This window comes from Podarcis pityusensis (genome assembly GCF_964106645.2).
Source record: "Podarcis pityusensis genome assembly, chromosome: W".
Classification (NCBI taxonomy): Eukaryota; Metazoa; Chordata; class Lepidosauria; order Squamata; family Lacertidae; genus Podarcis; species Podarcis pityusensis.
This window is the reverse complement of record NC_138045.1, coordinates 30425572-30448015: the sequence shown is the minus strand read 5'-3', so window position 1 is coordinate 30448015 and position 22444 is coordinate 30425572. Positions and strand designations below refer to the sequence as shown.

Here is a 22444-nt window from a genome sequence, read left to right as displayed (position 1 = left end):
GGCCCCTCGGAGACAAAGCAGCTACTCCCAGCTGTAACTTCAAGAACATGGCCAGCAGCCCCCTCTGGGCTCTCAGCTTCCTCCCGGCCCTGGGCTCCTGCTGAGCTCTCACACAGACTCCTCAGCACCTGCCAGGCGGCCTGAGCCGACTCAACGCCCTCCAGGTGGGGCAACAGCATAGCATCCACGCTTGCTCTCAACATGCAGAGCTCCCTTTGCATTCTCTGCTCTCTATCTTCCAGCAAAGCAGCCTCCAGGTCTGCTGCGCCATCTTCAGCAGCAACTGGCATGGGTGGGGCCGGCTCCTTCTGGGCTATACTCCAGAACCCTGTGGCCAAAAACCACCCCCTGACTCTTCTAACCCAGATATCCCAGGACTGGGTTGTGAGCTTTTCAAACGGGACATCATAAAAGTCCTGGAGCTCAGCCATCTCCTCCCCCAGAGCTCCCATTGGGGCTTTGAAGTACTCACGCGTACCAGCCAGCTTCAAAGGAGAGGCCTCCAGTGGCTCTTTGCAGCACACAGCTTGCAGCCAGCTTCCCTGCTTTTCTCCCAGGCAAAGCCTCAAAGCAGGACTTTTTTTCTTTCCGGCAGCAAAAACAGCAGCTTCTCAGTTTTCTCAGCCTTTTTAAGCACACAGCACTTCAAAGCAGGCTTCCTCTAATTGCAGTAACTGTCTTCCATAACCTGTTACGCAGATTGATTTATTGCTCAGATAAGCATCCGGCACGCTTCCCATCGCGCAGCTCTGGCCGGCCAGGCCTCTGCATTCCAAAGTCCACATTCCTGAGCAAAGCAGAGATCAACAGCGGCAAGAGAAAGACTGCAAAAAACTCCAGAGCATTCTTCAGTGTGCTTAAATAAAGTCCACTCAGGATCTTAGCAGCTAAAAGCAGTTTTATTTACAGCAGACTATCCATTATCTATCACAGCGAACAGCATCGTGAAAACACGTCCTCTCTCCTCAAAAGCGAAAGTAGAGAGAAAGAACAAAGGCTTGAGGCTCTCGGAAATGACGAACCTCCCCCCTCCCAACAGTAGGCAGAGCGTACACTCTGAGCTGTTTAACCCTGTAAGCTCAGGTTCTCCTCACATAAACCCCCTCTTGGAGGCGGGAGAAGAGAGGGGGAAGTTGCGGATTGAGTATGCCTGCGGGAGAGAGCGAAGAGGCTTAAAACACCGCCTCTCTGACCCTGGAAACGGGCTGCTAGTAAGACTGATGGGGTTTTTTTTGGTTTTTTTGGAATGTTCAGTGACAGCGCTTAGAACGTTCATTGACAGTGTGCTGGTCCCGGGGGTAAGGTACCTTGGGTGTAGCAGAGTCCCCACGAAGAGGGGCAAGGTCCGAGGCAGAGAGCCGGGCGGGGAACAGGAACGCTGGAACAGGAGGCTGTGCAGGGAACAGGAACACCGGATGGTCGGGAACAGGAGGCCGAGCAGGGAACAGGAGTACCGGATAGTCAGGAACAGGAAGCCGAGCAGGGAACAGGAGTACCGGATAGTCAGGAACAGGAGGCCGAGCAGGGATCAGGAACACAGGAAGGTCCGAAGCCAACAACGCCGTTGCTCCCGCAACCTGGGGCCGGGCTGACTGGGCTTTTATCCTCTTCTAAGGCCAGGGGCGGTCCCGGTCCCCAGGAGCCCCGCCTCCTCTGGCCTTAAGGCGAGCACTCCTCCTGGGGGCAACCAGTTCCCTTCGCCTCTCTGCCCTAAGCCTCTGCAGATCAGGAGAGGCCGAAGGGTTACTGGGCCCTGGAGGAGGCTCACCTGTGGCCACTGAGTCATCAAGCCCCTCTGGGGCCAGAAGGGCTTCACCTGGGGCCAGCTCCTGATGCACTGCCACAGGTGCAGGCTCTTCAGCATCTAGGCCTTGCCCCAGTTCAGCCGGCCCTGGAGGCGGGGACTCCTGTGCAGGCTGGGATTCCTCTGTTTCATCCTCCGAATCGGAATCCCAGGCCATCACACCATCCCCCCTCCCAGGCCCCCCCCTCAACCGAGGGTCCGGACCCGGCTTGCCGGGGTACGTCGCATGGAACTCTCGGAGGCAGGCAGGTGCGTGGACATTGGCCGCTGGTTCCCAGGAACGGTCCTCCGGTCCGTACCCCTTCCAGTCAATGAGATACTGCAGCTTTCCCCTGCGGTATCGGGAGTCCAGGATGCGTTCCACCTCGTACTCAGGCTCTCCCCGAACCAACACTGGCTGCGGTCGGGGACGGTTCGGGTGGAACTCGTCGGGTGGGGCCACCGGACTCAAAAGGGACCTGTGGAAGACCGGGTGAACCTTCAGGGTTGCGGGTAACCGGAGACGGAATGCCACAGGAGAGATTTGGTCTACGATAGGGAACGGGCCGGTGAAGCGGGCGTCCAACTTCCGCGAAGGTCGAGAGGGGTGGAGGTGGCGAGTGGAGAGCCAAACCAGGTCACCGACGCGAAGTTCCGGCCCCACCTGGCGGTGGCGGTCGGCCTGGGCTTTGTACGCTTCCTTGGCCTGGTGCAGTTGCTCCACCAAAAGCTGTTGCTGGGACTGGAGCTCTTGAAGCCACTCCATCACCGCCGGGACCGCGGATGCCGGCAGCACCTCTGGAAACAGCCGTGGATGATAACCATAACTGGCCTGGAACGGGGTCTGCTGGGTGGACGCATTCACCGCGTTATTGTAGGCGAACTCCGCCAATGCCAGGTGGTCGACCCAGTCATCCTGCTGGTAGCTGCAGTAACACCGGAGGTACTGCTCCAGCACCGCGTTCGCCCGTTCCGTCTGGCCATCGGTCTGTGGGTGGTAGGCTGACGAGAGGCAGACCTCCGTCCCGAGGGTCTGGTGTAGTGCTCGCCAGAACCGGGATGTGAACTGAACGCCCCGGTCGGACACCACGCGCTCAGGTAGGCCATGCAGGCGGAAGACATGCTGAAGGTACAGCTGAGCAGTTTCCTTGGCTGTGGGTACAGATGGACAGGGAGCGCAGTGCACCATCTTGGTGAAATGGTCGGAGAAAACCAGAAGGCAGGTACAGCCACGAGACGAGGGTAAGTCCACTACAAAGTCCAACGAAACCGTGTGCCAAGGGCGCGGTGGAACTGGCAATGGCTGAAGTAGGCCGGGGGGTCGCCCGGTAGGTCCCTTGGCGCGCCGGCAGACATCACAACCAGCAACGTAGCGAGCCACGTCAGCCTTCAGGCGGGGCCACCAAAACTCTCGACTGACCAGATGGGTGGTCCGATACCGTCCAAAGTGCCCCGCTGCTGGGGCATCATGGGCCATCCGGAGAACCTCCAGCCGTAGTGGCCCTGGCGGGATGTACAGACGACCGTGGTGCAGCAGAAGGCCCTGATGCAGGACCAGCCCCGGATACTGTGGGCTGGACCCTTCAGCCAGCTCCCGGAGTCGTTCCTGGGCCCAAGCGTCGACCCGCTGCTGTTCCCGCACCCGAACCTGCAGTGGCTGCGCCTCCTGGGTGGCCAGGAATGCAGCCGGAGGTAGGATCGTGGTGGGTTCTGCTTGCTGTACCGTGTCTGTGTTGTCTTCAGGTTTCCGGGACAGGGCATCCGCCTTCTGATTCTGAGAGCTAGGGATGTAGCGGATCCGGAACTGGAACCGGGAAAAGAACAACGCCCACCGGATCTGTCTTTGGTTCAGCTTGCGGGTGGTCTGGAGGTACTCCAGGTTCCGGTGGTCGGTTCTCACCTCCACCGGATGTCGTGCCCCCTCAAGATGGTGGCGCCAGACCTCAAAGGCTACCTTGATGGCCAGTAGTTCCCGCTCCCACACAGTATAGTTACGCTCCGCTGGTAGGAGCTGGCGAGAATAGAAGGCACAGGGTAAGAGTGGCGCTTCAGGACCAATCTGTTGAGACAAGACGGCACCGAGAGCCGTACTGGAAGCGTCGGTCTCCACCACAAAGGGTCGAGAGGGGTCAGGATGTTGTAAGATTGGTGCCCTCTGGAAACAGGCCTTCAACCCCTGAAACGCCTCCTCTGCCTCCTTGTCCCAGGAAAACGGCGTCTTTGGGCGCAGTAGCCGGGTCAACGGGGTGGTGCGATGAGCATAATCAGCGATGAAGGTCCGGTAGTAATTGGCGAACCCCAGGAAACGCTGCAGGTCCTTGCGGTTCCGGGGTGCCGCCCATTCTTGAACCGCTGTCACCTTCCCCGGGTCCATTTGCACCCCATCTGGAGAGAGCCGGTGACCAAGGAAGTCCACAGTCCGCTGATGGAACTCGCACTTGCTGAGCTTTGCGTACAAACGGTGCTCACGCAAGCGCTGCAGCACGGTCCGGACATGTCCCTCATGGCAAGCCGGGTCACGGGAGTAAATCAGTATGTCATCCAAATACACCACCACGTACTTGTCTAACAAGTCCTGAAACACGTGGTTGATGTAGCGTTGAAACACAGCAGGCGCGTTGCACAAACCGAAAGGCATAACCAAATATTCGAACTGCCCGTACCGGGTCCCAAACGCTGTCTTCCACTCATCCCCGGCTCGGATCCGAATCAAGTTGTAGGCCCCCCGGAGGTCCAGCTTGGTGAACACCTGTGCCCCTTGCACCCGCTCCAGCAGCTCCGAGATAAGGGGCAAGGGGTACCGGTCTGGGACGGTAATTTTGTTCAGGGCTCGGTAATCATGGCAAGGGCGGAGTTCCCCACATTTCTTCTTAACGAAAAGCACTGGTGCCGCGGTAGGCGAGGTGGAAGGCCTAATGAACCCACGCTCCAGGTTCTTGCGCAAGAAGTCCTGCAAAGCCTCGCGCTCTGGCTCTGTTAGGGAATATAAGCGACTCACTGGTAAAGGCGCTCCGGGTTGGAGGTCTATGCCGCAGTCAAAAGGCCGATGTGGCGGCAGCTGGTCTGCCCCCCGTTCCTCGAACACGTCCTGGTAGTCCTGGTACACGGCTGGGAGCGTGGGTGCTGCCTCCTCTGAGGGCGCGGCCGCCAGCGTTCCGGATTGAGCATGGGAACATGGGTCTGGGAAGTGCACGGTCCGTTTGACCCAGTCAATCTGAACGTTGTGGGCTTCCAGCCAGTCCATCCCGAGCACCAGGGGGAAGCGGGGCATAGAGGCAATGTCCAAAGTTCGCAACTCCCGGTGCTGCTGGAGACACAGGACCAGGGGCTGGGTCTCCTGAGTAACGGCACCTGAACGCAGAAGTCGTCCGTCAATCGCTTCCACCTGGACCGGTACTGGCTTGTTCCGAAGTGGCACCTGATGATGGGCGGCAAAAGCAGCGTCCATATAGGAGCGGGTTGCCCCTGAATCTACCAAAGCATGGGTGAGGATCCAGGGCCCACCTGGAGGGTATAAACGTACCGAAACCATAAGATGTTGCAAGTCCATTGGTGCGGGCCCATTCTGTACGGTTTGGGACCCCCGGTAGCTAGGGCCATCAGCTACTGGGGTTGGCGGTTTCCCTGCGGCTGGCGTTTCTCAGGGCAGGACAGAGCGAAGTGTCCACTTCCGCCACCGTAAAGACAGAGATTTCCCTCCCGACGCCGTGCCTTCTCTGCGGGGGAAAGGCGTGGCCGCACTGCCCCGAGCTGCATAGGCTCCTCCGTTAAATCAGTTGTGACCGTGGGGCTGCCGGAAAAAGCTGGTGCCGTGAACTGGAAGTGTCGGCGACCCCGGGCCTGACGACGATCCTCCAACCGGTCGTCTATTTGTAGACTCCGTTGAATGAGAGTGTCCAGCGTGGTGGGGCGTTCCATTGTGGCCAACTGGTCCAGTACCTCGTCCGAAAGCCCTTCGAGATACTGGTCCCGCAGTGCCGAGTCATTCCAGGTCAAGTCCTGTGCCAACAGCCGAAACTCCGTGGTATATGTGGCCACCGTGGACTTGCCCTGTTTCAAACGCCGAATCGCCCGGTTGGCTTGACTCTCTTTCTGGGGGTTGCCGAACGCGGCCTCCAAACGATTGCAAAACCCCGTATAGTCTGCCAGCAAGGGGGAGTCTTGCCTGAGTAGCGGCAACGCCCACTTGGCCGCCTGGTCCTTTAACAAACTAATCAAAAAGTGCACCTTGGTGCGGTCGTCAGGAAAGTTCCGGGCTCGCCCCTGAATATACAGCTTGGCCTGGGCCAGGAACATGGGAAAGCTGGCCGGGGCTCCATCAAATTTCTCAGGCAAAGCCACTGGGTACTTGCCCGGAGCCGGGGCGTCGGCCCCAGGAGCCGGTAGGGCTTCCAAGCGTTGCTGAAGTGCCACAACCGCGTCGCTGAGCTGCTGCACGGTGTGAGTCAAGGCCTGGTTCTCCTGGGCCAAAGCCACCAGTGCAGCCGCCTGTTCAGCCATGGCCTCTGGCTCTTCCCGAACGCACCCCTACGAAGGGGAAGTGCGGGTGTGGCGGGAGCAAACTGTGCTGGTCCCGGGGGTAAGGTACCTTGGGTGTAGCAGAGTCCCCACGAAGAGGGGCAAGGTCCGAGGCAGAGAGCCGGGCGGGGAACAGGAACGCTGGAACAGGAGGCTGTGCAGGGAACAGGAACACCGGATGGTCGGGAACAGGAGGCCGAGCAGGGAACAGGAGTACCGGATAGTCAGGAACAGGAAGCCGAGCAGGGAACAGGAGTACCGGATAGTCAGGAACAGGAGGCCGAGCAGGGATCAGGAACACAGGAAGGTCCGAAGCCAACAACGCCGTTGCTCCCGCAACCTGGGGCCGGGCTGACTGGGCTTTTATCCTCTTCTAAGGCCAGGGGCGGTCCCGGTCCCCAGGAGCCCCGCCTCCTCTGGCCTTAAGGCGAGCACTCCTCCTGGGGGCAACCAGTTCCCTTCGCCTCTCTGCCCTAAGCCTCTGCAGATCAGGAGAGGCCGAAGGGTTACTGGGCCCTGGAGGAGGCTCACCTGTGGCCACTGAGTCATCAAGCCCCTCTGGGGCCAGAAGGGCTTCACCTGGGGCCAGCTCCTGATGCACTGCCACAGGTGCAGGCTCTTCAGCATCTAGGCCTTGCCCCAGTTCAGCCGGCCCTGGAGGCGGGGACTCCTGTGCAGGCTGGGATTCCTCTGTTTCATCCTCCGAATCGGAATCCCAGGCCATCACAGACAGCTAGGTAAATAAGAGAAATGCATTGTTTCTACTGTTTCCGGTGGTTTTTTAAAAAGGAGGAAAGTAACTGAAAATTGAAACTAACTTTGGATTATTGAAACTGTGTTTAAAAGAGGACATATTGACCGATACAAATACAACCTGTTTTCCCCTAGTGGAAGCTTTTGAAATTGGTTACTTTATAGGAGGTGGGCTAGGGGAATTTCCAGCTGCAAGATAAGAAAAGTGTGAGACTTTGGAATTGACCTTGAATCTCTTAAGTGTTATGGCAAACGGAAAGGAAAAAACAGACGGGATGTCGACAGAGGAGGCCTTAGTGGCTGCATTACTGAAAATAAACGATTCGCTGGAACAACTCCATAAGAAAACAGATGCGATAAATGTGAAATTGGATGTTGCAAATATTGAAACTGATTTAATTGTAGAAAGTTTAAATAATTTGGGACAAAAGGTGAATACCAATTCAGAAACCACCCAGAAACTGATACAGGAATCTACTTTGATACGGCAAACTGCAGATGAAGTCAGGGAAAAAACCCTTGCTGCTGAATCTAAAGTAATACAACTGGAGAGGAGAGTCCCATCCATACAAAGACAACTTGATGAACATAAGCTGGCATTCGTTATGATTGAACTTAAAGAAGAACGGATGAATTTGAGGACCAGAGCCCGATCTGAATTGGAAAAGGAAAGCCTGACAGAGTTTCAGGAGGCGACAGGACTAACATTGGTTGAGAAAGAGAGGTATTTGGGGGTTAGTATGACCGCCAAAAATGTGAATCTGCTTAAGGACAACTGTGAAGGATGTTGGATTGAAGAGAAGGGGGATTTGGAAATATGGACAAATCAGAAGTTGTTACTGTTGGGTCGAGTTATTGTGGTGGGGATGAGGGCTGCTGTGTTGCTGGGGATGTTGCTTTTGTTTCAAACATTGCAAGCTCTGGATGGGATGGAGGGTCTCAGGAGGTGGCAGAGGGATGCTCCTAGAGTTGTTTGGCAGGGCAGGAAGCCTCGAGTTAAGCTTAAGATATTGATGGATGCTAAAGAAGGAGGTGGATGTGCCCTGCCAGACCTTTAAACTTCGTTGTGAACCATCTGCCTTTTGCTGGTTGAGAGAATGGTTGCTTCTTGAAAACACTGAAGTGTTGGACAATGGCAGACGAAGTTGATGGACTATAGGGAATTGGCGGAAATGACTGGCAAGATCCGAGACCAGGGTGAAGAGTCGGTGGAAGAAGATTGGAAAAAGTTTAAAGACTATTTATAGAAATATTGTAAAATTAAGGAATGTTAGAAAAATGTTGGAATGAAATTACATGGCTTTAGTAGAAATGTCATAAGGAATCAAGTATAAATAGATTAATAGAAAATTAAAGGAAAAGTATGGCAAGAATGTGTTAAGATAATTATAGAACAGAAAACAGAGTAAGATGGAAAGGAATTGCTGAAACAAATAATAGAAGTGGAATACGAAAAGGGAGGTGTGAGGAAGTCGCTGGAAATAAGTGAATAATAAATATCATTTAAAAAAAACACACACACACAAACAAACGCTCTCTAACATGTACAGGTGCCTCCTTGACTGGGAGGAAGAAGTAAAATCTGTCATGGTACAATGGGCCAGAAATTTTGGGCACAACATCCAGATGGAATCATGGGAGAGGTTGTGGAAGGAGGACCTAAAATTCACAGTGTGCTACGATTTGAAAGAGAATTTCATGAAGATGCTCTACAGATGGTACTTAACACCTGTAAAACTGCCCAAAATGTATAAATCTAGATCAAACATCTGTTGGAGATGCAAGGAGGTGGAAGGCACCATGATCCACGTGTGGTGGAACGGCAAAAAAATCAGGGAATTTTGGGAAACAATCTACAATGAACTTAAAAAATTGTTTAAATGTTCCTTCCCAAAGAGGCCCGAAGCCTTCTTGCTAGACATAATGAGCAATGAAATCCCTAAACAGGTAAGGAAAATCTTTATGTATGCGGTAACAGCAGCTAGGATTCTAATTGCTAAGGTATGGAAAGGAGATTCTATTCCCTCAAAATTAGACTGGCAAAATAAAATGCTAGAATATGCAGAACTAGCAAGATTCTGAGACCATACAGATCAAGTATTTAATAAAGAGTGGAATATCTACAGAGAATATTTAAACAAACATTGTAATAACATAAATTCTTTGGCAGGCCTGGATTGATTTCTGCATGAATTAAGAAATCATTACAGAATTAAAATAACAGAAGAACTTAGGAGAGAAAAAGTTAAGTGCGCAGCGTCATGAAATTTAGGAACCACAGTGGGGGGACCGGAAGTTACATTAGAATTAGCGATGGATGAACTTAATCTTTTCTTTTTCGGTATGTACGTATGGTGTAGGGAGTGTTAATTACTGGATTGCCCTTTGTGGCTTGATGCATCTTGTTTTGTATTTGTTTTGTAATGTTATGTTTTTAAAATTAATAAAGCATGGGCGGGTTCTTAAAAAAAGGATCAGTACTGTCTACACGTACTGGCAGCCATGGCTCTCCACAGCAGGAGATATTTAGCCCCCTCCCAGGCCTACCTACCTGGAGATGCTGCTGAGGATTGAACCCAGGCCCTCCTGCACTCAAAGCGGAAGCTCTTCCACTGAGCTATTGCCCTCCCTCGGGAGCCTTTTTGCAAATCTGCTTTTCCTCGAGATCCCTTCCTAGAACCTTCTCTGGAGAAGTGGCTGTTAGAATTCCTGATCTATGATTGCAGTCATGGGATTGTTTATCACATGACGGTATATGTTTTGACTCCACAGAGTGGGAAGTGACGGCGGCAGGATGTTTGTGTCACTGTGTTCCATGAAGTGGGACTATTGTCCTTTGTTCTTTTTCTCTTTGCTGTCTGATGCTAGAGAGGGAGGGAGCCATGTTGCAGTGCTCCGTGTGTGTTTATACTGTATGTAAATAAAGTACAGTGGTACCTCGGGTTACATACGCTTCAGGTTGCATACTCCGCTAACCCAGAAATATTACCTCGGGTTAAGAACTTTGCTTCAGGTTGAGAACAGAAATCGTGCTCTGGCAGCGCGGCGGCAGCAGGAGGCCCCATTAGCTAAAGTGGTGCTTCAGGTTAAGAACAGTTTCAGGTTAAGAACGGACCTCCAGAACAAATTAAGTACTTAACCCAAGGTACCACTGTAGATTAGCCAAAATGCTGAGTTCCTGAGGTCTGCGAAGACTCTGCGGATCCCTAAGTGTGCCGATGTCGGTTGGCATCGGTCGCTGTGATGTTCGGGCTGAAGAAAGCTTATGAAGCTCCCGAACAAAAGACCAGGAGGGGGAGAACATGCCAGTCAGGCATGTGTCTCTGCCAGGGTCCTACTCGAGTGTAGGCTGAACTCCTGACAGTGGCAAGCTCTCATTTTGTAGACTCTCAAGGCATCCAGCAGCAATGTTGGAGATGGGGGCACCATGAGGGGCAGCCCTCCTTCAGGGCCCAGATTCGCTGTCAAAAGGCCCTCAAGTGTCCGCCAATGTCTCAAGAGACATCTCCTTCCCCCAGGGGTCTTGCAGACAACTGTGGACAGCCTGGCTTCAGTGGCACCTCACCCTAAGGCTTGCACACAGTTCCCAGGGGATACAACCGAGCCTAACCACCTGTAACTGAAAACAACAACAACATATTGCTTCCTGCTGCATCCCACCTGGGTAGAATTTTAGGCTGCAGGGTCCTTGGGGCAGGGACCTGCCCTTGTGTCCTCTGTAAAGCAGTTCTGGAAGGCCTGGTGCCCTCCAAACATTGCTGGACACACCGCTCCCATAGTCCCTGACCAGGCTGGCCACGGCTGATGGCAGTTAGAGGACTGCATGGCTCCCATCCCTATAAAAACACTCAGGACATGCTTCTCTCAGCCGTGCCAAGTTCTGGATCCAGCCCAACTAAAGGCCAACAAGGCCTTCCCAAAAGGTTGTGGTCCAACGACATCTGGGGACCCACAGGTGGAGAACCAGCTGGAAAGAGCAGGAGGGGAGAGGGCACTCTCTGGCGCTTGGGCCCTGCTTGTGGGTTTCCCATAATGGGCATCTCACTGGCCACTGCGAGAACAGAACGCAGGGCGGGGAGGGCCACTGGTCCCATCCTGCCTCAGGGCTCTTTTGACATTCCCCTGACCTGGGCCTTGTGCTTAGCAGTTGAAGTGCTGACTGCCCCCTTTCATTTCTGAGTCACTGCTGGGATAATCAGGCACGCAATTATGGAATCTCTTCATCTGCATAACATTACAGTCATACCTCTTGTTACATTCGGTTCAGGTTACGTTCTTTCAGGATACGTACCGCGGCGACCAGGAAATAACGGAATGGGTTACTTCCGTGTTTTGCCGCTCGCGCATGCGCATGCGCAGACACTCAAAATGACATCACGCGCATACGCAGACGTGGCGACCTGCGCACGCGCAGACACAGGTTGTATTCTGCTCAGGTTGTGAACGGGGCTCTGGAACGGATCCCATTTGCAACCAGAGGTACCACTGTATTGTGATTTTCATTTTCAGGAGAAAGGGGGGGGGACACGCAGTCCTCACACTCACACACCCTAGAAGTTACGCTGCTAAAGCCTTCTCTTCCCTACCATCCCCCCCACACACACACACTTTGAGTGTGAGGAGAATCAGAACTTACAGGGTTAAACAGTTCTGTGTGACGTCTCACATTCTGAGGCGTAGTTTGGTTCACATACGGGAATCTTTCTTTGTGTGTGAGTTTCCTTTCGTTTTTGGCTGAGAGGCGAGAAGGATGTCTGCTCTCTCGCCGGGACTGATTTATGATGTTTTTCTTCTCATTAAAGGCTGTTAGAGATTAGCAAGAAGCCTGCGTTCAGTTTGATTTATTATCCACACACAAGGCAACATTTTCTACCACTGCTAAAGAACTCTGCTAAGAGCTTCAAAGAGCTCACGTTTTCTATCGGCACGAGCGTCCAAAGGCACAGGGGAAGTGTGCCGGGCGCCATCTTATCTCACATTGAGGTGGCACAAAAATAGAGGGTTCATCTTGATCAACTCACCTGGTTTGGAGAAGAAACCCTATTCACGATTTAATTGAATATTTGAATAATCTTTTCATTCCTGTAAGGCATAAAGAATGTTGTCCAAATAACATTGACGCACTCCACTGAGAGAGAGCGGCCACAAAGACTCCGTCCTGCGACAAAAGCTGCCTCACACACAGGCAGAGCTGCCGGGACCATTTCTATGCCCTTAAGAGTTCTTTGCATTCAGTGCCGCTTTTGTCTGCTGAAGGCGTCAGATAAATTGCAATCGCTTAAGGGAATGCAGGCGCACAAAAGCCGCTCTTGCTCCATGTTAAATAGTGGGGAAGATGGATGAAGGACACAGCTCTGTTAGATTCTCAGCTCTTTATTACAGCAGTTAGAACTGCTCCTGGAGTCAGACTGACTGCAGCCTAGCTGGCTGCTTTATATAATACTAAGTAACTTGTAACAGTAACAACTCCCAACTAGCTAACCAGTCAGTGAGCGACAGTTCTCAGTCCTTCATTTGCATACTGGTGGCCCTGAGTGAGAACTGCAGTCATACCTCGGGTTACAGATGCTTCAGGTTGTGTTTTTTGGGGTTGCGGACCGCCGAAACCCGGAAGTACCGGAACGGGTTATTTCCGGGTTTTGCCGCTCATGCATGCAGAGACGCTCAAAATGACGTCACGTGCATGTGCAGAAGCGGCGAATTGCGACCCACGCGTGTGCAGACACGCAGGCGCAGGTTGCGTTCTGCTCATGTTGCGAACGGGGCTCCGGAACGGGTCATACACCCGGCGGAGCGGGGCCACCAAAGTGGAGTTAGGCAATGCAGGGTACAATCCTAGGGGTATGGATCCTTCAGGTTTATTTGTCTCTTTATGTTTAGCTGCCCTGTCCCATGCGGTTCTTAAAGCCTTCTGCTTCTTCTGCCAATCCTCATCCTTGCACTCTGCTGCCCTCAGAACCCAAGGAGCTACATCCACTTTTGTGTTATATGGTTCGATATACTGAAATAACCTTTCGGACTGCTTGTTTGTCCACTTCGCCTCCTTATCTAAGTTCTTTCTGAATTCATCACACTCAACATCACCTTCCTCCTCGCTTTCCTCCTCATCCTCTTTTCTTGGGGGTTGGGGAGAGGTAGCGGAATCCTTATTTGGAACCTCAGCCTGGGCACGGGGCGAAGGACCAGTCCCCGCAACCCCATCCGCTCCCAGATCTGGCAACCCTGGTGCAGTTGGTGCGTAGGGTGGAGGGGGCCAAATTACTCCACCCTCCTCTTCTTCTGCGGCTGGCAGGACCAGTGGCAGCAGCGGCTTTATTGCTGGTTGTACTACTTGCTTCTGTACTGAGCACAACTTGGCTTGGGAGGGTATATTTCTACATTCCCTCAGCCATAGGGGATTTTGGTCCACATCGGTTTTCCAGATGGAAATATAGGGAATTTGATCTGCCTGGACAATGAGGATGTTGCGCCATAGGGGGTCGACTAGATTTTCATCAAAGGTCCCTTCACTGGGCCACCCCGTCCCTTGGGACGGCCAGTCAACTTCACATAGGGTTCAGAGTCTTTCTTTCTTCAATTTAAACCCCCAGTCATCTCCCTTTGTGGCGTCCTTCCAATTGTCCAGAAAGCACTGCAAGGGGGTCGATTTACTGCTCCCCCCCCCCCCCATGACTCGGGACACTCTGTTCACCTAATGTGGTTTCTCACTCAGTCACCTTTCTCCGCGTCCTGTCAGTGGCCTGGACGGACTCGCTGTTGGGATACTGCCAGGGAGACATAGGCCATCATGGTTCCACGTCGCCTCCGGATGATCCATCGATCTCCCGTAGATACAGTATCAGTCAATTAGCGACACGAAGCCTCGGAAATAGCTTGCCACATTCCAGAGCGCGTGCACGCTCTATCAGCAGAGTTCGTACAGCGAAAGACGCACTCAGGAGAGCATATTTACAACTTTTATTCAGCGTTGATCAGAACAAAGAAAAAAAAGCCTGACTGCCTGCTTCGATGTCTCAGGCACAGAGAGAAAATGAAAGCATATACAAAAGCATAAACTTCCTGTGAACAGGAAATACGCAGGCTGTGACACAACAACCTGCTCCCTTTTTAAGGTGGAACGGAAATATCCTAACATCCTCCCCCTTTCCGTGTAACCTGTAGTACCTGTGGTTCAACCCAATTGCAACCGCTGTACATAAACCTTAAGTTGTTCTCTGTTAACAACCTTAGACCAGCAGGAATTTCATTTCCTGCCATGTAGGACACCTGAATGAGTCCTTTCTGAATACACTCTCTTGCACGATGTAGCTTAATCTGCAAGTACTTGGTTCTTTGCTTGCAACTCTCTGAGTTCAGCAAAGCCAAACAGGATCTATTGTCTTGATACACCAGTATAGGACATTTCACAGAAACTCTGATGTCCTTAAACAGGTGCATCAACCATTCACAATCCATGAGTGAAAATGACAGAGCATTGAGTTCTGCTTCACAGGAACTTAGGCTTACTGTCGTCTGCTTTTTGCACAACCAGTCAAACAGGCAATGGTTGTACATGTAGCATACTCCAGAAGTGCTTGTACCATCCGTGGTGTCACATCCAAAACTAGCATCTGCAAAGATTTCAAGACCTCCAGTCTTCTGACTGGTGAACCTCAGCCGGTACTGCAAAGTACCTTTCAAATAGAGGGTTATGCGCTTCAGAGCTTTCCAATCCTGAACAGTAGGATTGTTGGCATGTCTGCTAATCAGGTTAGTGCTTACAGCTATGTCAGGTCTTGAGCATCTAGCAATGAAATTCAACTTGCCTAGAATGCATCTGTACAGCGTAGTTTCAGAAAACGCTTCAGCAGTACTATCTACCTGGTAACCTGTCACCATCGGTGTGTCTGCTGGGTTTGCATCAACCAAATTCAGCCTGGTTAATACATCAGCAATTTTCTGTGTCTGGTGTACCAGAAAATTACCTGTTTGGTCCTTCTCCACCTGCAAAGAAAGATAGTTGGATACCTCACCAAGATCCTTCATGTCAAAGTGCTCCTTCAGCTGAGCTAGGGTGCTTTGGTACAAAGCCTGATTCTTCCAAAACATCAGAAGATCATCAACAAAACATAAACAATACAGTTTGTTTTGCCCCTCCTCCTTGACAAACACACATGGATCAGCTTTGCCCTGGTGAAAACCTAGAGAAAGCAACGTCTCAGTGAGTTTTGTGTTCCAACACCTGGCACTCTGCTTGAGACCATATAAGGATTTCCGCAGTTTACAGACCATTCCCTTCTGTATCTGCATTCCATCAGGTGGAAGCATAAACAGCTCCTCCCCCAAAACCCCGTACAAAAAAGCTGTATTAATGTCGTGATGGGAAACGTGCAGTTTCTCCTCTGCAGCAATCTTGAGCATCAACCGAATGCTCTCATACTTGACAGTGGGTGAGTAGGTCTTGTGGTAATCCTGTCCTGGTACCTGTGAAAAACCTCTGGCAACCAATCTGGCTTTGTGTCTGACAACCTTGCCATTCTAGTCTGTCTTGGCCGTGAAGACCCATTTGCTGCCAACCAGTCTCATTCCTGGGGCTACCGGTACCAGCTCCCAAGTTTGGTTCCTATTCAAGGAATCAACTTCAGCCTTCATGACATTAAGCCAAGGCTCAGCATCTTTAGAGGTTAACTCCTGAACCTCTTTGAAGCTTGAAGGTTCCCATACCTTCTCTGAGCTACTAAGAACAGCAGTTGCCGTCTTAGCAAACTCATCAGCAAATCTCTTTGGAGGTCTGCCTTTGGTCGCCCTTTCAGATCTGCGTACTATACGCAAGTCTTCTTCACTCATCTCCTCCTTCTTAGGAGAAAAGTGACCAATGGCGAACAGTGGTTCTTCCAGTTCATTGTCAGATGCATCAGATGGTCTGACTGAGGCCTTTGCGCTCTTGTAGTCTGCTGTGTCATCACTGTCGCTGACATCAGCATCAGCACCGCCCACTGAGCTGGAATCTGAACTCTGATCATCATCATCATCATCCTCAGCTTCCTCTTCTACCTCAACATTATCTGCTTTTTTCACATCACCTTCATCTTCCTCTGGGTAACTCTGGAAAATTCCCACATTTTCCCCCCACTTAGGATTGTACTCTACACTCTTTGTGAACTTAATGGACTTATAGTCAGTCATCCATACCCTGTATGAACCTTTTTCGTACCCCATGAACAAACCATGTGCCCCACACTTCCCAAGCTTGTTGCTCTGTGGGGTGTGTACCCACATGTCAGAACCAAAGATTCTCATGTACTTGACGTAAGGTTTCTTACCAAACATCTTCTCATAGGGAGTACAACCAATAGGTGACAACAATCTCCTGTTATAGGAATAAACGAACATGGACAAAGCCTCCCCCCAATACTTCTCAGGGAGATTGGCATCATGCAACAAGGTTTTTAGGCCTTGAAGCAAAGTTTGGTTTGCTCGCTCAGCAAGTCCATTCATCCATGGCGACCTAGGCACTGAGAGGTCATGCTGGATTCCCTTCTCAGTCAGGAAAGCTTCAAACTGCTGAGAAGTGAATTCCCCGCCTCGATCAGTAAACAAACAGCCGATACGTTTACTGTGAGCATTCTCCAACCAAGCACAGAATGCCTTGAACCTAGGAAACGCTTGCGATTTCTGCTCGAGCATAAACACATGAATGTACCTGGAAAAAGAATCAATTAGAACCATGAAGTACCTTGCTCCACCCAAAGAGGGCACAAGTGGACCAACCAGGTCTGCGTGGACTAGCTGGTAGGGTTTGGAAGCCTGCCTGCTAGACTCCTTGCCTTTTGGAGCAACCTTCACCTTGTTCTCTGCACAAGATACACATTTCATGTGAAACTTACAGGGCTTGATGTTCAAACCCTGAACCAATCCAGGCATCTTGGCCAGCGCCTGCCAAGACATGTGACTAAATTTTCTGTGTGCCTTGTGAATACATACTGCATGAAGAACTTTGTTAGTTTGTGCAACACAACAAGAATCAACATTAGACAAAGCAACAGCATTGTCATCATAAGTTATATATACAGAACAAACCATCTATAAACTTTGCATGCAAAATGTCCTCTTTGCCTTTCCTGATGACACAGACGCTCCTCTTGAAGGAAATCTCAAAGCCACGCCCAGTCAGCTGTGGGACACTGAGCAAATTGTCTGCAGAATCTGGAACATAAAGTACATCTTTGATGGTTGTGTGCAGACTTGCCAGTTTCACAGTCCCGACTCCTGCGATCCGCAACATCTTTCCATCAGCCTGGTGGATCTCTCCATCTTGAGGTGTGAAGGAGATAAACAGATGCTTATCTTTTGCCAGATGGCGGGTGCATCCCGAATCTACAACAAATCTGGCTTTGGCCTTTGGAGCAGCTTTTCCAGCAAGCAAAACCTTGTCTTCCACCGGCTTTGGCTGCTGCTTGCCCCCCTGCTCCTGGCCATCAGACTTGCCTTTAGCCTTTGGTGAAGCTGTGCCAGCAAACAAAGCCTTGTTTTTCCCTGGCTTGGGCTTTTCACCCCCCTTCTGCATTGGGCCATCTGCAGGGTTCTGTCTCTGTTTACTTCTGGCCTTCCGGCCTCTGCAGAGACGATGACCTTGGTTCTCATGAGAAACAGAGCTCTCAGCTGCCGACTCCTTGGCTCCCCCTGGAGGCTGGAATGCTGCCTGGGATGACATCACAGTCAGCTCCCCCTGCAGCCTGCAACCGGTGCCCTCGGCATCCCTGCATTCACTCTCATTCTGGGAAACAGCCAGGACCTCCGATGCAGTCAAACTCTGGGCTGGGATGACCGGCAGATGGGCTACCTTCAAAGCATTCCACATCTGACACGCTGTCGTATTGCCAGACAGTGTGGCAATTTCCTCCAGAGAGACGGACAAGACTATTACGTCTATGGCCCTTGAATCTTGGGCCTTCCATCTATCTGTCAGAGGAACTGGAGGGGCTTCACACACAGTATGCCACACTCCAAACTGTCGCAGCAAACTCTCACACCACACAATCCAGGTCACATAATTGTGCCGATTTAACTTTGGGCACTCAGTGCCATCATCTGAGGCTTGTAAAAACTCCATTCCAGGCTTTTACTTGAGCCGTGAGCCTGTATGCCTTCAAAAACTTCTTATCTCAGCAGTTCATAAATCACGAAGCCTCTTGCGTGGCTCCCAGGCCAATTAATCTGCCGGAGTTCAAAGAGGCTGCCGCGGCAACAGAAGAGTCTTACTTTTCTCCACATACCTCACAGTCTCTCGCAGTCCTACTCTCCTGTAAGTGCCGTGAATCTGGGCCCGAAACCTGTTGTTGGGATACTGCCAGGGAGACATAGGCCATCATGGTTCCACGTCGCCTCTGGATGATCCATCGATCTCCCGTAGATACAGTATCAGTCAATTAGCGACACGAAGCCTCGGAAATAGCTTGCCACATTCCAGAGCTCGTGCACGCTCTATCAGGAGAGTTCGTACAGCGAAAGACGCACTCAGGAGAGCATATTTACAACTTTTATTCAGCGTTGATCAGAACAACAAAAAAAACATGACTGCCTGCTTCGATGTCTCAGGCACAGAGAGAAAATGAAAGCATATACAAAAGCATAAACTTCCTGTGAACAGGAAATACGCAGGCTGTGACACAACAACCTGCTCCCTTTTTAAGGTGGAACGGAAATATCCTAACACTCGCGTCGTCAGAAACCACACCTCAAGGACCACTTGCCGCTTCGCCAGTGGCTCTGAGCCCCAGCGTCTCATTCACTCAAACATTCGCTGGAGTGTCCCCATACACCCATTCACCTCGCCTATCCCCTTTTACCAAAACCGGCGGCACTCTACTGCTCCTACTGGTCGGGGTTGATCAGGCCCCTTAGCTCCCACAAATTCCCTGTGGAGCTTACCTTTCCTCTGGGTACCCTCTTCCCGCGTGGCCGCTCTCTTTCTCTCGCTGCCGCAGCGTCTCCACTCAAGAACGGGGTGGTCGGTTCCTCCTACAAACTGGTAGGTTGCACGCTGGAGCCGCCAACGCCGAACCGAGCTGTTCGCCTTGCGGTGACGCCTCGGACATTTGTCCCTCGTCCTCGGGGAATGCGAATTCCCGGCCAATGCACCAGGAAATGTATCCTTTCCATAAATATAAATATTGATTATTGCCTCATAGGAATAGAGAGTGAATTGAATGGGGGGGGGGGAGAGAGGTGGAAAGAAGAGCTAATTTGTCCATGGCTAGGGGGCACAATCTGGACGGTTCTGCCAGGGGCGCAAGATCACCTAGCTATAGCTCTGGCAGGACAGAAGAGTGTTCATGTGCTCAAGCCCTGCTTGTGGGTTTTCCACAGGGGCACCTGGCTGGCCAATGTGGGAACAGGAGGCTGGACTAGGTGGGCCACTGGCCTCATCCAGCCTCACGGCTCAATTTATGCAAAATAAAGAGGCTTGATTTGCATTCAGGTTGCACAATTCAGGTACAGAATCCTGGGCAGGTTTTAGGCATGAAATGGGCAAACACAGCATTTGCCAAAAGGAGGAAACTTTTCTGAACCTTTTTTCTCAAAGGAGCCTGGACAACAGTTTTGGCAAACGTCAGGAAGGATACTGCTGCTGGTGTCATTTTCCTCAGAGAACTGCAGCGCTGAGCACTTCCACAGAACAGGCAGAAGCTCTGCATTTCAGTTGCTGGGTTCAGTTGCCAAATGGCATTCTATGGGTAGAGGCTGGGATAAAACAGCAAGCCTAAGACCCCAAAGAGCAGCAACTGTTGCCACGCAGTGTAGGCAACGCTGGGCCGGACAGACCAAGAGCCTGAGACTTCAGCACTAACAAAGCAGCTTCCCAGTGCAGAAAAGGTCACTGCTTGACCCCTGCCACCCCAGGGCTGGTGTGCAACCTTGCAGGCCTAGCAGATGTAGCCAATACCACCCTCAACCACTGCTGGTGCAACTATTTGTAGGAGAGGTTGTGGGGGGCGAGGTGTCGCTCATACCCACACAGACGGCCCTGCTCCACTGCCATGCGCAGGAGGGGAGGAGGCAAGGCTGCCTGAACTGGTGCAAATCAACTTCTGAGCAGAAAGAAGGGGTCTTTGGGGGCGGGGATCAGAAGCAGGTACCAGACAAGCCAAACCTGGCTCCTCTGCAGACTGCACTCCCACATTTCCCTGCATATATTGTGTCAAGGTCAGATGTTGTGCACAGTTCCTCTGGGCAATAGGCAGGGCTGGAATCTCCTGCAATCTCCAGTGTGGCTGACCACATCCGAGGCTGTCCTTGAATTCCTCTGGACACAAACACAGATGAACAGGAACTGCCCCTCACCCCCTCAGCTCTCAACAACATGCTCAAGGAGACCACCAACATCCATGTTTTGGAAAGGCCTGTCCAGCAATGTTCCAGATTACCAGCTGCTGGTGTAGCCATTCAGACCTTTCCCATTGGTTGGGTGTGCGTTGCTCCAGGAGGGAGGAAGGAGTCAATAGACACCGAGGGTTGGTTCAGAGAAAGAGTTTATTTCTGCTTTCCGGATAGCAGACAGGCACTGCGTGATCAGTCACAGCGAGCACACTTAAAGAGCAGTTACATACAGCTTATATACCCTTCAGGTCCCCTCCCCCCCCCCCCGGAGTCCACCCTCATGAGTTTGTACACGTAAGTTTACATCCTTGAGCATGAACAGATATTCCTGTTCCTGTACTCTTATCTTGGGGTAAGAAGGTCACCCAACTATAGGAGTACTCCTGGAGCCATCCCCGGGCGCGGGGGCTGACAGGCCTGTCTTGCAAGGTCTGTGCGTCAGCGTGGTCAGGATATAAGTCCCAGAGCCATCGCGTCTCCACTCGGAACTGACAAGGCCATCCATTAAGCCTTCATGGACTTATAAAGGAGAAGGCTTTGTTTACACAGCTGGGTTTGTGTTATACAGCTCAAGCTAATGGGTTATACAGCTCAAGCTAATGGATTTTAGCTAATGAATCCTTGAAGAAGGAATTGGGGAATTTTGGGGCCCGGTTTGGGTGGCTGCACAGTCAGGTTTGGGTAACTTGTTCCATCACTGGAAGCCACAAGAGGGGGTGGGGCTCATTGCTTATGTCCTGCTTGCCTGGGCAGCTGGTTAACCACTATGAGAACAAGAGGCTGGAATAGATGGACCTGGTCCAGCAGCCAGGCTCTTATCACGTCCTTCTGGCAGTAGGGAGAAGGCAAAGACAATGGGGGCTCTGCTTCCAGCCCCACCCGCCAGGCAGACAAACCTATAAGCAAAGCAAGTCTCCTCCAAACACCTCATGTGGTTGAGATCTCAGGGTGGGGGGCTGAAGCACAAAGCTCTCCATGGCAGCCCCTGTTTGCTCTTCCCAGGTGTCTCGCTGCCCCATCCACACCCCTTGGCACTTACCAAGGCTGAAGAGGATGAGGAACTTCAAGCAGACAAACTCCTGCCTGTCCACCTGGAGAGAATGGAAGTGAAGCACCAGTTCCTGCGCTCTCAGCACCAAGTTGTTCAGGATGGATCCCGCCTGCATGGCAACGGTTGACATGTCCACCTGGAAGAAAGGGGAGGTGGGCAGGGCTCAGGACCCCCAAGAAGTACCATCTTGTCAGGGGAACAAGGAGGTTCAAGAGCTGGGCGGTGGGGGACAACCTCCATCAGAAAGACTTTTGAGCAATCAGCTGTTAAGGCTTTAAAGCAGTTAATGGACTCAGTTGTTGCCTAAATTACAATAAATATGGTTATATCTGGGTGCTGGCTTTACACAGAAGGATAAGCAATAACGACCAAAGTCTAACTAGCCAGGAATCCAACGCAGGCTGACTCACAAGTGATGTCCCTTAGCATCCCATAGGGCTTCCTCCCAAGTAAGTGTTCAGAGAACTGCAACCCAAAGTCTAAATATGTGCAATGGAGTACTTGCAGATTCTCTTCCCCCACCCCCATGTTTACTCCGGCCTCTATCTCCCTCTCCCGTGGGGCAGGGGACCTGTGTTCTCTTACACTTTGTACATTCCTGGCAAATCATCGTTCTTATATACCCACAGCAATAGCAGCTCTCCATGTGTGCTGTTGTTTATGTAGCCAAAACTGTCCCACCCATGCTTGGTGGTGGTGGTGGGATTTTGGGCGGAAGAATGTAGAGGGAACGCCCACACACACTCCCCCAAAAAACAGAAGCCCAGTGGGCAAAGAAGGCTGACCAACCTTTGGGGGTGGGGGAGATGAGACAAGGGGGGGTGGGCATGGGGAAAGGAAAGGAAGTGGCCATAATCCTGAGCCGCAGCAGTGGCACTTCATGCTACAACATTTTGCGGCAGTATTTCTGAAAATGGCCATTGTGGAACCTGCAAACACTAGTGCTTTTACCTCCTGGCCTGTCACCAGCAGGAAGCTGT

At 51.7% G+C, this 22444-nt stretch overlaps 1 pseudogene across 1 annotated transcript in view; it reads right to left on the bottom strand.

Moving 5' to 3' along the window:
* The window catches only part of LOC308467687 (steroidogenic factor 1-like), a 214644-nt pseudogene that overhangs the window by 9663 nt on the left and 182537 nt on the right, over positions 1-22444 (bottom strand). Inside the window, exons 8-9 of the transcript in view lie at positions 22416-22440; positions 21453-21600 (exon numbers count right to left, since the gene is read on the bottom strand). The product of the transcript in view is annotated as a steroidogenic factor 1-like (transcript). The remainder of the gene's footprint in view (positions 1-21452; positions 21601-22415; positions 22441-22444) is intronic.